Source organism: Fistularia commersonii, chromosome 13 (genome assembly GCF_037954325.1).
Source record: "Fistularia commersonii isolate RoL2024-O1a breed Wild chromosome 13, RoL_Fcom_v1.0, whole genome shotgun sequence".
In the NCBI taxonomy this organism is placed as follows: Eukaryota; Metazoa; Chordata; class Actinopteri; order Syngnathiformes; family Fistulariidae; genus Fistularia; species Fistularia commersonii.
In genome coordinates this window covers 16,276,748-16,289,863 of record NC_141296.1, presented here as the reverse complement: position 1 = coordinate 16,289,863, position 13,116 = coordinate 16,276,748, and the positions used below count along the sequence as shown (strand labels likewise).

General features: G+C 53.6%; 1 protein-coding gene across 2 annotated transcripts in view; it reads left to right on the top strand.

Moving 5' to 3' along the window:
• Window positions 1-4,140: 4,140 nt before the first annotated feature.
• Window positions 4,141-13,116, top strand: part of nexmifb (neurite extension and migration factor b) — a 53,729-nt gene continuing 44,753 nt past the window's right edge. For both annotated transcript variants that reach the window (XM_086158363.1, XM_086158362.1), the window contains exon 1: window positions 4,141-4,219. The gene's annotated coding sequence lies outside the window, so the exon portion shown is untranslated. The remainder of the gene's footprint in view (window positions 4,220-13,116) is intronic.

Below are 13,116 nucleotides of genomic sequence, written 5' to 3'. Positions count from 1 at the left end.
GCTTCCTCCGGACGACTTCGCCGGTCGCCGACGGCCTTTTCTCACAGCCGACGCTCTTCTCCAGCCTTTCCGGCTTGCTTGGACGTGCTCTTCACCTCTTCTCCACACCGTTGGAGAACTTAAAATCCTCCGCCCGTCAACTTGCGTCCTTCTCCCCTGCTAACTCGGGCTCTCGCCACGGATCAAAATGTCATCTGCAAACGCCGCCGCCGAACCTCATCTGTCAGCCCGTCCGTCCGACGGGAGGTTGACTCGGAGTTTGACTCGGAGGTTGACTCGGAGCCGATCGTGACGCTCCCGCCTCCGCAGAGGTACGAGACCAAAACGAAAAGACGGATCTTTGAGGCAGCGGGACTCGAAACGAGTTCCCAAATGATGAAAACATTCCAACTTTGTCGAAAAGCAAAACGCGGTACATTTGTCGGTAAAATACACGAGCGCGTCCGATCGATTCCCGGGATCGCCGATGACTTCTGCCGACCCAAAAACCTCGGCGGGGTCGACCGAATGCTAAATGTTCTGCGAGAAACCGAACGATCGATTCAAATCAGGAAACACTAATTCACTTTTACTAATCAGCGGCCGGACTTATCGGTTTGCCATTTACCTGATTCAGTGAGGTTTGGGTCTGTCGAGGCATTTGAGACGGCGGCCCTCCGAAGAAACGTGCTCGCCGAAGCGGCGCCGAGGTCCGAGCGATTATCATCAACTGATGACGGAGAGCGTTTGGGTCGGCATCTGGGTGTGCGAAGGCATCAAATATGTCGCGTGGACATATTTTTCTGAACCGGGTAGGAAATTGCGCTTCGAATAGCGGAGAAACGTCGGAAAACGCGTCAAAGTTCTCAGAAGAGCGCAGGCGAACGTCGAGGCCTTTAATCGACGGATGGTTAGAAATGCTTTCTTTTACTTGTTAGATGGCCGAAACGGGCACTTGAGATGTTGTCGCCCTCAGGCTGTGTTGATCCGCGGCCGCCGAAGGACCGACGTCCGAGCAACCGCACGCCGGCCGTCCGAAGCGCAGGGCGCGCACGTGCTTCTCCGCACGTGCGCCTTCACCGAAATCCCCGCAAGAGACATTCCAGAAACCTCGGCGTCAAAAGGAGCGACGGGAGCGATGATTCGGTGAGGCTCGGCAGAAAAGTATTTCTACGTATCTATCACCGACAACATTCTGCACTTGTTACTCACTAGCAGGGGAGCTAATAGCCAGGCTTCTGGAAAACACACACACACACACACACACACACACACACACACACGCCTGTAATGATGGCTGCTGTTGGAGAGGTATTTTAAAAATCTGATTTCTGTAACTATGGCGTTACTATGGAGATCATTACCGTTAAGTCCTGTACTTTACATTAATAGGGACGACAAATGAATGCTCCTCAACTATATGACTTCTGTGTGTGTGTGTGTGTGTGTGTGTGTGTGTGTGTGTGATAAATATAGATACTTACTTTAAATCTGCATCATGCATCTGCTAGTTGGTTTGGATGTACGGTCAGACGACAAGCTCAGTAATGAGGCGAACCGGCGTCTCCGAACATGTGATGTTAATAATTGTGCGGATGAGAGTTGGATTGGAGGACGGGGTTCGTCCGGCTGAAGGTCCCAAACGCCTCCCGTCACATCTCACAGAGGAAATCAGCCGTTTAGACGACACAAATTGTTTCGCCGTCCGGCATCATCACGCTTAAGGAGACAAAAACCAAGCGCCGATCAACGGAAACGTGCATATTTTCCAATATGGGCTTGTTGATTCTCCGGGAATCTGCAAGCAGAAAGGATAACGCGGCAATTTACTATGTTTTTTTTTCTTTCTTTCTCGAAACACAATGGCAACAAGGATTTGGGTCATCCCCTTATTTTATTTGTCAAAGGTTGAGAAAATAAATGTTTTAATTTGCTGGATGTAACAGGTGCTGAAAGCGTTTATTTTCGTTTTGACATAGAAATAGTGCCTCACGGAGAACTAGCAATCTCTGTGTTTGAGTCTGTATATATATATATATACATATATATATTTATATTTACAGTACACACACACACACACACACACACAGCCGCCTTCATTAAACAATACATAATAAACATATGATATAATATATTTGCGACAATGAATGACTCAATGCATTTGTTCTTTGTGCGTGTTTATGTAGAATAAACGACCAATTTTCTCATAGAATCCATACATAGACGTACCATACATTGGCTAGAATGAAGCACCGCTATGGCAGAAATCTATAAATTAACAAAATACAAATGTGAGGATCATTCATGATAAATGAAGTATATATGAACTTAAGGATCGGTGAATCTGCGTGTGTATGTGTGTATGTAAGGTGTGCGTAAACAATTTCATTATTTGATACGTCTACGTCAACATCACAGCACTATCTTCTAATAATTGCTCAAGTCATCTTTTGGCCATTTTTTCAAACGAACAGCTCGGAAAACGAAATCCCATTTTTACTCTTCATTAAGAATATATGAACTTGAAGACGAATGCGTTTTTTTTTGTCTCGCTGTATAAAGTATATACAGATCATTTTACGTAACACATATTTAAGCACAACCCTTTATTTTTTTCCTTGTGTAAATCGACTCCTTCTTCAACACGAGTCGGTGTTTTCTGAAAAACACCGGAGCGATTTTTTTTAAAGAGGGCGACGGTTTTCTAGTTTGTATCAATGAACGCGTTCTGCACGTTTGTGCGTGCACGTCTACTAGAATATTTGTCAGAGTTTCAATCAACGGCATGTGATGTCAAAGTGAAGAATGCATCGGCGCATTTCTGCACGATCCATATTCAACGCTATTTCGATCGACCGCATGTGCGGTGGCGGGTGCACACATTTCCGTCCCGCACGGATCCCTGGCTTTACACGCGCTGACTCGAGACGATGAAAAAGCACGGCGTCTCCGTGCGGGACCGGGGGGGGGGAGGGGGGGAGGAGGAGAGTCGCTTCCCTGCGTTGGTTTTGTCGTGCAGCCTGCGGAGGGATGGAGGGATGGAGGGATGGAGGGATGGGGAGACACGGAGAGAGGGAAGAGAAAGAGAGAGAGAGAGAGAATCCAAATATTGCCTCCCATCCCGCAAGTGTTGTTCGCGGGGCCCGTCATCCGGCGCAGGCACACACACACACACGAGCAGCCTATTCATTATTCATGTCATTGCAGTCGCCGTGTTATGATACGGTCCTCTCCGGACCGGGACGCCTGATTTGCTCAGCCGCGGCCGTCGGGCGGTGCGCGGCCCCGCGTCTGCAGCCCGAGCGCGCTCATCATAGGTCGGCCGTGCGGGAGCGGAGGGGGGAGGAGGAGGCGCGGAGGGGGGGGCGCCTACGAGACTGCACGCCGCAAGGAGTGGGGGGGGGGGGTCGGTCCAGCTGTAACACAAGAAGAAGAAGAAGAAGAAGAAGAAGAAGAAGAAGGAGAAGAAGAAGAGAAGGAGGAACGGGAGGCTGCGAGATCCACGGCGACGACGACGACGACGAGGAGGAGGTGGTGGAGGAGGAGGAAGAAAAAGGAGAATAACGCCGTGACAATGGCAGCGGCGCCTCCAGAGAGCCGATGAGCCGCAGTGGGAAGCCGCGGATCGGGACTCCCAGACGACACTTCCCGTGTTTTTCCCGAGGAAAGCGGCGGCTGGCGGACGCGGCCGCCGCCGCCGCCGCCGCCGCCCTGTAGCGCCCTTCCCTGGAATACCGATTCTTCCGTCATTTCAAGAGAAAAAACGCGAGAGAGGGGAAAAAAATGGAGCGGCGGAGGAGAGGAGCGGCGCGCCGGCTCCATCACTGAGGCGCGTCCACCTGCTGGTGTCGGAGGCCCCGGCGGCTCCCGCCGCCCGAGCGACCGCCGGAGCCGGAGCCGGAGCCGGAGCCGGAGCCGGAGCCGGAGCCGCCGCCGGTGCCGCCGGTGCCGCTGGTGCCGCCGGTGCCGCTGGTGGCGGCGGGGGGAGGAAGCGGGGAGGGGTGGGGGGGGGTGGGGGGAGGGGAAGGAGGGGGTCGGCAACATGCAGGGGATGTGTTTGCATTTCGCCGGAAAGACGCATCTTTAATTCCGTCACCCCCACCGTAAAGACGCAGGTGGAGGAGGTGGAGGTGGAGGTGGAGGTGGTGGTGGGGGGGTGGAGGAGGAGGAGGAGGAGGAGGAGAAGGATCCCGTCGCGGCGCGGGAGTCGACGCAGTTCGGGGCGCATTACGCACCGGAGGTAAGGCACCGACGCTTTACTATGCTGCTCCCTGCTCGCGGCGCGTCCGTGCGGGCGCGTGCACGTGACAGTTCGATATTGATCGATAGGCGCCCCCCCCCCCCCCCCCCCCCTAAACCTGTACGATCGGATCGGACCTGTGCATGCGGTATCCTCCCTGGGACTCTATCCATCCATCCATCCGTCCGTCCGTCCATCCGTCCGCCTCCCTCCCCTTCCTCCATCCATCCATCCATCCATCCGTGCGTGCATGCGTGCGTGCGTGCGTGCGTGCATGCATGCATTGTCCGGCCCCTGCAAAATTCACATAAAATGTAAAAAAAAAAAAAGCCATGCAGGCTCTGATCCGGGCTCTTCAGCCTCTGACAAACAACACCAATACAGATACCACGTGTGGTGGTACATATTGGAGCCTCGCAGTGTGTGTGTGTGTGTGTGTGTCCGCGTGTGTGTGTGTGTGTGTGTGTCGAGCACCAAATTCTGGCCCGTGGACGTCATTTTGAATCAACGTTGCATTCGCAGCACCCCCCCCCCCCAAAAAAAAAAAAAAAAAAGATTAATAAGACATGAATACAGAGGAATGGTCCAGTCTTATGAATGATTCATGAATGGGCTCTGGAGCCCCAGTGTGGGATAAGGCATCATCTTACAGATAGGCCCCTCCTGTGATGTGGTGAATAAATGATTCATTTATAAACACGGATTCTCCAAATTGGCCTGTACGTGATCATAGCACACACACACACACACACACACACACATGCAGGTGCAGTGAGCTGTGAGTGAATGCCTCCACTGTTGGGTCACTGGATCAGTAGCTTACTGTGTCTGCGCTCCCCTTTAAGGAAAACCCTCATGACAGATGTTTACTGGATGTCCCAGTCAGCCGCGCCGCCGGCCCGACCAGGCGGGCCGGAAAATAATGAGCCGCGGCCCGGCGAGCGCCGCTTCTGAGGGAAGAGTTTGGATTCGCCGTCGACTTTGTCTCGCGTCGGATTTTTTAATTGGCTCCCATTTTTAATGAGCTACAAATGCGGCTGTTTATTGAAACGCCGTTGAATACGAGACTTTCACACGGGAAGAGGTGATTTTATTGCCGCGATTAACGATGTGCTCAGAGCGCAATTATTGACCCGACATGACACCGTTTGATTTATGTTTCGGACTTCGTTTGCTTATTTGATCGCTTACGGATCTTTTCCCCGTCTCTTGTTCCGGCCGGTCACCGTTTGCCCCGAAAACGCCTGCCACGGTCCCGCCCGGGTCCTGGTCCCGCCCGGGTCCTGGTCCCGCCCGGGTCCTGGTCCTGCTCCCCGCGTGTGAAGACAGCGGTGGAAAACAGATGGAAGGCCGTGGATTGATTGAGTCAAAGGGAGCCTAGAAGAGGGACAAATCGAGTTGACACATCGATGCGGGTGTTATTATCGTGTGCGATGGCGCCGGGGGGCCGAGGCGGCGTTCCGCGCGGCTCTTCGCCATCCGGCCCGGTTTGAAGATCGGAGACGCGGAAGCTAGCGGGAGGTGTGGCGTCGATCGGCCGGCCAATGCATCACGCTACGTTTGTCGGGCCGTCCTTATCTGCACTTCATCGCTTTTGCGTCCCTCGAGTTTAAATCGGGTGACCGACGCGGTCCGCCCACACGTTTCGCCGCCGTTCCCCTTTTCCGCGGCATTGTTTCGGGTCTGAAAAGCGGGATTGAAATGCTACCAGAGTGTTCGGCGCGGCGGTAACACCGAGAGCTGGTGTACATAGACTCTTATCTTCCCCTGCCCACGTGTGCACGTGTTAGGCCTCGGCAATCTGTCCTGCCGCACGCCGACCCCGTGCTCGCCGCCGAAGAATGTGACACCGCCGTAAAACAAAACAAACAGAATCAAATGAGACGGAGAGCTGATGCATTTATTTGTTCCGTGCACTGGGCTTTTGCCTGCTGTAGCTTTCATTCATTCATTCATTCATTCATTCGCTGGCCGTTTCTCCTGCGGCGATGCCGGAGCCATTCTCTGCTGCCATTGGACGAGAGGCGGGGTTCACCCTGTCGATCACAGCGATAGACACTTGCAACCGTCCGCCCTTGCATTCACAAGTCAAAGAGAGAGCGAGCGGTCCCTCCCTCACACATCGTGCGAAGACGCACAACCATTCAGACGCCGTGTTTAGACGCAGAAGTTAAACAGGTTCGCACTTCTGTAGATTCATTCCTTCATTCATTATTTCTACTGCTCATCCTGATGGAGCTCTGCTGGAGCCGGTGTGTGCAGCTCGGACCGGGGCCTCGCATAGACACACACATGTCTCAGATCAACCTGCTGCATGGGAGGTGAAGCCAGGCGGACACGCGGAGAAGGTGGCGACCCCACGGAAAGCGCGAGCTGGGAGCGCCGACCGCTGCCCCCGTCGCATATTTTGTTCACGCAGTTTGGTAAAGCTCGGCTGGGTGTATTTGACGAGCGCGGCTCACTTTTAGCGCGTGTCCGGCCGGCGTGCGCGCCGTCGGCGGCTTCGGGATGCCACACGGAGCTCGTGTCGGAAAATATGGAAATAGTAGAAGTGCTGTCTGCGGCCCAGCAGAGGCAGTCTTTCTCTGCGCTCGTGCCGCGACGGACTGGTGTAATTAAAGGCAGAGGTAAGACCAGGGGAGAAGCCGGGATCTGATTGCTTTTCATGGCGGTGAGGAGGGAGCTGCAGAGCGTCCTGAGGGACGCTGGCGCCCAGGAGCTCTTTGCTGTCTGCTTTGCCCCTGCAGACAGGAGGTGCTCCAGGAGGACGCGTCATGCACACACACAGCGAAACATACTCTTATTGCATACTGCCACGCAAACACACACATATCCAAGGGGGGGGGGAGCAAAGTGAAATGGAACCGTGCCAATCTACCTCAAAGAACGCCCGGTTTCAGGAAATCTGTGTCAGTGTGAGGCGCTCAGGCGAAACCGCTCGCGAGCAATCATCTCGTTAATTAAAAAATTGCACCATCATTAACAGGCGAGGCGTCTGCGGCTCAACTCGCTGGCGACGGGAGCGTCAGACGCCGCCGAAACCGCGAGGCCTCCGTGAGGTCGGGGGTCCCGGCCGCCAAGGGCCCCCGCCCACACACTCGGACCCCCGAGCGCTTCCCTTCTCCTCGCCGTCCGCGCCGGCGCCGGAGATCCGCACGCGCCTCGCCTTTGTGTCTGGCCGAGGTGTTTGAAAGCGCGAGCGAGACGGAGTCGGACGGCGCTCGGGCGTCACTCGGCGATAATAAACGAATGGAGTTGTGCCGGGATAATTAAAGTAATGCATCAGGATTTCTGCCATCAACAAATAAAAGTCCAATTAAGCCGGGATCTATTAAACCACTTTCGGCGTTGCCTACTTGATCTCAATATGTAGGCTGGTGGCCACTGGGACCGCCAGCACGCGGGCTTGACGTCGGTAGCTCATTTCCTGCCTCCACATCAGACCCTCATATTGCAGATGGATAGATAATGCGAACCCGCCGCCGCCCCGCCGGTCCGTCCGTCCGTCCGTCCGTCCGCCCGCCCGCCCGCCCCCGTCCTCCGCTCGCGCTCTCACGGGCCCCCTCGTGTTTCAAGCGGCGGGATTCTTGAAACGGAGAGCGCGGTTTGACGCTGGGAAATTTTGCGAAGGAGCCAAAAGAGGTGGGGTTTTAATGCGGTGGACACAGGTGCGCCGACATGAATGGTGTGAAAGCGGCATATTCACAATATGACTCAGGAGGGAGGAAGCGATGTGACTGGGCTGGATTTTAATTGGTTTCGCAGTGTGCTCCCGTGCATTGTTCCCTTTGTAATGGTGCACACACTGGCAATAACAGCTCTGTTTTTTTTTCATATAATAACCCTAATAGATTCATTGCCCCTCGTCTAATTCGAACATGTTTTTCCTTTTCTATATATCTCACGCCGAAGCCGCATATCCGCGACACGCCGGACGCGTCTACCGTCAGGAGCCGAACGCGGTAATAATAAGCCACCTTCATTAGCCTTATCTTTGATTCGGCGGCGGGCGGGCGGGCGGGCGGGAGGGGTCTGAGATGAAGCAAAGGGGGTGGATGATGAGAAGGGGAGCAAACCATAGGGTAGGTCGCTGTTCGCGAGGAAACATATAGGAGCCGCCGAAGAGAGGAAGACGCGGCGGGAAGATTAGAGGGAGGGACGGACCGACGGCCAGAACACAGAGGGAAGGGGAACAAACGCCGAGACCACGGCCGTTAGCGCCGGAGGTTCAGGGCGCGTCCTCCCGCCGCGGCCGGCCTTCCTAATGGGCGAGAGGCTCCGAGCGCCCCGGGTGTTTTTCTACACCGGCCACAAAGAGACGCCGCACTTTATTTGCCGTCCGACGTAATTACCGGCCGACCGACGCGGACTTGTTTCGCCAACCAGAGCAACGCTTGGACTTTATGCAGAAATGTGTGCTACCGTTTGCTAAGTCGATACGGAAGTTCCGGTCTCTCTATCCGCACGCGGGCCTTAGCTTAAAGGTTAGCTTAGCGGCGCTACGTCCGATTTCTTTGATTGACACGGACCGCGAGGAAGCTTCCGGCTTCATTCCTGCTCCAGGTTCTCCGCTCATGCTGGAAACGCACGCATTTCCGGACGTGTGAACGAAAGAGTGAATGTTTGAACGCGTCGGCACGTGGCCGAGCAGCCTCTGGCCGGGGACGGAGGGTCAGGCTCCGGCTGCTCCAGCTGCTCCCGCAAGGATACGCGGCATAGAAAAGGAATGAACGATTAACGGTGGTCCGTTGTCACGTGCGCGCGCTCAGTTGATCGCTTGCGTTGCGTACGGAACGGGATACCGTACGCATTCTTTGTGGATTCACGTAGAATATTCACGTGGGGTCTTATTCCCCATAACAGATTTCCCTTTTAACCTTCCTCCTGCGCTAGCTTTCTGGTAGCATCCCCGGCGTCTTAAATCGGCTTTGAAATACACTAAAAATAAAAACTTAAATTCCAATTCTTTTTCTCATCTCTGGGTTACCTCGTTAGGCTTCCTTATCCGTGAAAATATTGGGTTTAAAAATTTTCGTTGTGGTTCTCCGGGCCTTTTTATTATAAGTATAACCTCTCGATTTCAATAAAAAACAGAAAATTTAACCTCAAGAGAATAATATAAATACGTGTCTGACGTGTCTGGACATGCTCATTGTTGTTTTTTTGCAGCAATCCCGGACAAATGAGCATCCCCAGAAGCTCACATGAGTGCGGGAGGAGTTGGTTGGCTGACAGTGCATTTAAGATTTGAATTTTGGCTCGAATTATTGCTTTGTCATCTTATTTTTATACCCGGGTCGAAACCGACCCTAACACTGCAAAGGACATCCTTTCAACTGGAGCATTTTATAATGCAGTGAAAAAAATGTTTTTGTTGAATTTTGTTGAAGGTTCCTGACAAAATCAAGAAGCCTCGATGCAATAAAAAAAATTCAAGTGATTATTTTATGGATTTAAAAACTAAAAGGGGTCGGTGGCGACCCGAACACGAGAGGAAGGTCAAGATAGACTTTGCGGCGGAGGCTCATATTTCACTCTTGACGCTCGACAGGGGGCGGCGTGTCAAACACCCCGCCGGGTCGTTCGCCCTCGGCGTGCCGGAAAACAAACCGAAAAAAAAACGGGGGAAACTCCGTGAGACTGATGAGGCGGGAGTCAGGGCCGAACGAGTGATGCTGCTGAGACGAGTGTTCAAAATGAATTTCCCGTGCGGGGCGGAGGGCGGAGGGCGGAGGGCGGAGGGCGGAGGGCGGAGGGCGGAGGGCGGTTTCTATTACCTGTCGCGTTTGAGCGCGTGACGCCAAAGGCCGCGGGTTTTCTCCGGCCCGGAAATCTCCTCTCAACGACATTCTGCAAAAATAAAGCTAAATTTGATTTTTCCACGTCATCTTGACGGCACGCCCGACTCGCGGATGCCGGAAACGCCCCCGTTTGACATCCAAATCGTGACGACGGTGCGTTTTATTTGCGCAGCGTGGAACTTAACTTGGCGGCGGCGTTGCGTTAAAGAGCCAGGGACAAATTGGCGGCTCTCAGCACCGAACATTTATACACTTGGGACGGGGCCGCCACGGTTTTTGGAGGAGGACTTGCAAGATGGAGCGATGACCCGGAGGCTGTTTTGGATTTTCTGTCCTGAAATATTCGTGGCAGACAGCTTAACTTAGGCGGCGACGACTTCCTCGATGGCGCCCGAGTCACGACATGCGTGTATCCTAAATCGCGAGGTGCTTTTAAACGCCATTCCGCGTGGCCATGAGCTCATTCGCCAGTACGAAGGAGAACGCGGGCGGACCCGGACCTTTGGCGTGGCTCGCGCCGAACGCCTGCCGCCCCTCTTGGCGTCCGTCGGCGGTTTCGGTCCGAACCTCGCCGCAAACAACGTGAAAACTGCGAGCGAAGCGCCTCGTTCTTGACCGGTTATTTGCGAGGGTCATCAAAACTCTCAAAGACCCTTTCCTCGTCGAGAGGGTTTATAATTTCATTTGCGAATCGAACGCAGTTGAGGATTCTACCGGCTAGATTTATCGACGCCGCCGGAGAAAAATGGGTCGCCGCTCGCCGGGACAGACGGGCGGCCGCTTCGCTTGGCGTCTACCGTCACGTGCCGGAGGCGGAAACGCCGCCCGTCAGACGCGCATCCCAGCGGAAGTCAAATGAGAAATGTTTTCGAGCCGCATACGTGAATTTCAAGTTGGATTCGACCCTGATCTGTTGGATGATGTCGGCGACGACGCGACAGCGTGGCTGCTATTCCACAGTAATAATTATAATCATTCACAGCAAGTGGTCCTTGTCTCAGGAGTGGGGCACAATGGAAATAATAATTAGGACTTCTCATCTCAGATGCATCATGGAAGAACGTATCGGGGTGCGCGGTGGCTCTTTGACTTCTAGGACGCACAGCTGTGTGTGTGTGTGTGTGTGTGTGTGTGGGTGTGTGTGTGTGTGTGTTAGCCGCGACGCGTCCCAGTAACATTTGATGCCGCGCCGGCCTTTTTCAGGTTTGCGACTCCCTCCGCCGTCGTCTTTCAAAGCACCCACACCCTCTTGCGAGAATATTTTGCGCGCTGTCGTAAACAAGCGGCTAATTATAGCGCGGGAGACCCGAAGGGGCCGGGACGCCCGCCGGGCTTTCGCTTTCGGGGTTCGGCGAGGTTTCGTTTCCCGCGACCGTAGATGTTTCTTTCAGAATGGCCGTCGCTCCGCTAACTCGTTTCCCCGAGTCATCGTTCAGCGACGTTCGTCAGAACGCGGCCCACATACATCGCGGCTGAGCCGGCGAAACGCTCTCCAGAGGCGGTCGAATACGCACCGCCGATAAAAAACTAATTTATCGTTTAGTCACCCGAAGCCCCGGAGATTCATCGTAGCATCTCGTAGAGCCGCGGAACTCAAAGCTTTCCCATTTGCTGTATAGTTATCCGGCATCCGTGCCTGGCCGGCGTTAGCTCGTCACCGGCACCGGTCCGGACAAAGTGCATTTATTTTTCATTTTAGCTGTCGGGCGTTTCATCCGGCTTTGGACATTTTATGAAAATATTCAATGAGATTCAAATGAAAATAGTTCCGGCCGTAGCGGCGCAGATGAGTTGATGGGTTATCGTCCCGCCGAGCGTCGGCCGCACACGGCAAATTAAAACGTATGTTTTTTTAAGCCTCTCTAAATTTGTAGCGTCGACAGGATCGGCAGCGGAGGGGAGTCGCCACGAAAACAGCGGCAATCTCATCTCCGCGGGTGGTAACAAATGAATATACCGCCGATGTACGACGCGTTTGCAACCGCGCGTTGTTTCTTTTTAGTCTTTTTGCAATTTTAGTCGATTTGCAAGAAGTGCGATTTAATGCCCGATGTCGCCGAAAGGTTCGGGATGTCCGGCGGAGATGTGACATCCCCGTGAACGCGGCGGTCCGAGCGGTCGTCGGAAGACGCCGAAGCCCCGCCTACCCCTCCGCCCGCCGCTCAAGGTTCCTCCACGACGGCGTAAATGCAGCGGTCCGCTTGCGCCGCAGGCGACTAAGGAAAGGTCCGTCTTCTTTACGCAGGCCATTTTCTCAGCTGCAATCCTTGGACTTATCTCGCGATAAAAGCCAATTATCCGTCCATTTAGATCACGCCGAGTTTTGGCGAAATCCCTTCTTTTCTCGACGCAGAGTGTCGGCTCTCCCACCCGGCGTGCGCAGACCGTTAGCCAATCGGTGGGGAGTTTGCAGCTTCACGCGTAAAAGGGAGGGAGTCGATGTCGCCATATTTGAACGGAAGGTGTGTTTTTCATTTCCCGCCATGCGAGTGTGAGTCGATTCAAATTTGTACCTCAGCTTCGGATGAATTAATTAGCCTTGCAGCTTTTCAACACTTTTCCTGGAACGTTCAGCTTGACTTTTTCTGCTCACTTAGCCTTAGCGTTCCTCTGTTCGACCCGGCTTTCGACCCCTTTTTTCTTTTTTATAAAGGTCATCTGGGGCTCCGGGGCCTCGCGGGTTGTCCGGCCCTCAGACCAGATCCTCCGTTTCACCGTAATCACGTGTTGATTTGTTTAATTAAGCGTTATAAGTGATAAAATCAGATTGTGCCATTGTGCGTCGGGTAAAATAATAATAGATGTGTTGTGTGATTGTATTTGAGGCTTCATTTAGAACGGCACCTCAGGTCAGCGGGGTCCGCCCGCTTTCACGCATCTGCTGTATTTTTCAAAACAATTAAAAGAAACTTTCAACGAGTAACTTCTTTTTCTCTGCATTTGACACGGAATGAAAACAATCGGCTCGAGTCGGGTTTCGCGGTCGTTTGCCGTTCAATAATATCAGACTCGAGACGTCGGAGAGCAGAGCGCCGCGGGCGAGAAATGAAACGGAGATTTTAATCACGTGGCCGTTACCTTTTTGTATTTTAAAAT